The sequence below is a fragment of the Vicia villosa genome, linkage group LG7, assembly GCF_029867415.1.
Source record: "Vicia villosa cultivar HV-30 ecotype Madison, WI linkage group LG7, Vvil1.0, whole genome shotgun sequence".
Taxonomy (NCBI): domain Eukaryota; kingdom Viridiplantae; phylum Streptophyta; class Magnoliopsida; order Fabales; family Fabaceae; genus Vicia; species Vicia villosa.
In genome coordinates, this window is record NC_081186.1 from 68,791,339 (window position 1) to 68,793,910 (window position 2,572).

The 2,572-nt window shown below is 41.8% G+C and overlaps 1 non-coding gene across 1 annotated transcript; it reads left to right on the forward strand.

Moving 5' to 3' along the window:
* Positions 1 to 2,012: 2,012 nt before the first annotated feature.
* On the forward strand, positions 2,013 to 2,119 carry LOC131621148 (small nucleolar RNA R71). Its single transcript, XR_009289477.1, has one exon. It is a non-coding gene; the product is annotated as a small nucleolar RNA R71 (small nucleolar RNA).
* Positions 2,120 to 2,572: the final 453 nt, after the last annotated feature.

Sequence of the window (2,572 nt, forward strand, 5' to 3'; positions counted from 1 at the left end):
TATATCCTAAAGCGGTTGGGTATTTTCTTAGGACAGTAAGTAGTTTTTCAGTCTCAGCTTGTCCTAAATTGGCGTTAACTATAACTGGTCGGTTAATTTCTTTGTTTAGGAATTCGTACCTAAGGTCGGTAGGTAGTGTTTTAAGTTCTATAGCAGGTTTCTTAGGCCCAGGTATAGGATCAGGAGTCAATGCTAAGCATTCACTCAGGTGGTTATCTTGATATTCCCCACGCCAGTTGTCATCTTAAAAAATTGGCGGTATAGGAATTCTTAAGATCTCGGTTTCCTTATGTGGTTCGGATTTTATTTCATTTACACACTCAACGATTATGTCGGCAGAGCAGCATGTGTCAATTATAGAAGGTGCTTTTAGGAATTGGGAAAGAATAAATTCTATTTTCTATTCTCCTACTTCGAAGGTAAGCTTTCCTCGCTTGACGTCTATAATTGCACTAACGGTTGCTAAGAATGGTCTTCCTAATATGATCGGGATGTTAAAATCTTCTTGGATATCCATTATGATGAAGTCAGTTGGGATGTAGAATTGGCCTACACGAACAGGGATATTTTCTAACACTCCTACAGGGTATTTAACTGAACGGTCGGCTAGTTGAAGAGACATTCTCGTTGCCTTAAGCTCACCCAGATTTAGCTTCTTACAGGTTGAAAGAGGCATCAGGCTAACACTGGCTCCTAAGTCGCACAAGGTTTTCTCTATAATAGTCTTTCCTATTACGCAGGGTATAGAAAAGCTACCAGGATCTTTCAGTTTGGGAGGCATGTTATTTTGGATGATAGTGCTACATTCAGCGGTAAGTGTTACAGTTTCGTTATCCTCGAGTTTCTTTTTGTTCGATAGAATTTCTTTCAAGAATTTAGCGTACGAAGGCATTTCGTTTATGGCTTCTGTGAACGGTATGGTTATGTTTAATTGTTTCAGAAGTTCTACAAATTTTTTAAATTGCGCTTCGGTTTTTGATTTAGCTAATCTCTGAGGGTAAGGAATTGGTGGCTTATAAGGTGGTGGTGGAACGTAAGGTTTCTCTTTTTCAGGTTCCACTTCGTTGTTGTTTTCATTGGTCTTAGCAGTTTGATCATCAGTTGATGTCTTTTTGGTTTCCTTTGGCTCTTGTTGTGACATGGGTGCGTTTTGAGTTCTAGGATCGATAGGTCCATCGTAGTTCGTTCCACTTCGTAGTGTTATCGCGTTCGCATGTCCTTTAGGATTAGGTTGTGGTTGAGCAGGAAACGTGCCAGCAGGGGCAGCAGTAGGTGCTTGTTGTTGGGCTACTTGTGAAATTTGAGTTTCTAACATTTTGTTATGCGTAGCTAAGGCATCTACTTTGTTCGATAATTGTTTTAGTTGCTCGCTATTGTGGATGTTTTGATTTAGGAAGTCCTTATTGGTTTGTTGTTGGGAAGCTATAAAGTTTTCCATCATGATTTCTAGATTCGACTTCCTAAGGGCGTTTTGAGCAGCTACAGGCGCTTTTTGATAGCCAGGAGGGACAGCAGGTGCTTGTCCAGGTGCGTACAACGCGTTGTTGTTCTTATACGAAAAGTTTGGATGGTTTTTCCATCCAAGGTTGTACGTGTTAGAATAAGGGTTTCCTTGAGCATAATTTACTTGATCAGATGGTATTCCAGTCAAGAGTTGACATTCAGCAACTGCGTGTCCACTTAATCCACAAATCTCGCAGTTAGGTGCTACGGCAGCAGCGGTGGCTGAAGGAGTAATGGTTAAGTTTTCGATCTTTTGAGTCAAAGCATCTACTTTAGCGTTAACGCGGTCTATACCACTTACTTCGTACATTCCTCCTTTGGTTTGGGTCTTCTCTAGAGCGGCTCGTTCTCCACCCCATTGGTAATGGTTTTGTGCCATGTTCTCTATGAGGTTGTATGCTTCATCATGGGGTTTGTCCATTAGTGCTCCGCCAGCAGCGGCATCTATAGTCATTTTAGTGTTATAAAGGAGACCACCATAGAAAGTATGGATGATCAGCCATGGTTCGAGTCCATGATGAGGGCATAGTCTAAGCATGTCCTTGTATCGTTCCCAAGCTTCGAAGAGTGATTCGTTATCTTTCTGGGTAAATCCGTTGATTTGACCTCTTAGCATAGCGGTTTTGCTAGGCGGAAAGTATCTTGCTAAGAATACTCTCTTCAATTCTTCCCATGTAGTTATGGAATTAGAAGGTAGGGATTGAAGCCACGCTCTATCTCTATCTCTCAAGGAGAAGGGAAAGAGACGTAATCGAATAGCTTCGGAACTAACATTGTTAGCTTTGACAGTGTCAGCATATTGCACGAACACAGATAAATGGAGGTTGGGGTCGTCTGCAGGGCTTCCAGAGAATTGATTCTGTTGAACAGCTTGTACCAACGAAGGTTTCAGTTCGAAATTGTTCGCCTCAATCGCAGGTGGTGCGATACTTGAGTGCGGTTCAACGCGTGAAGGAGCGGCATAGTCTCTAAGAGGACGAATGGCATCCATCTCTAACTTGGGGTAATTTGATTGATTTGATCAGTAAAGGTCAATTCCTGATTAATCGGAATTGGTGTTACTTCGGGA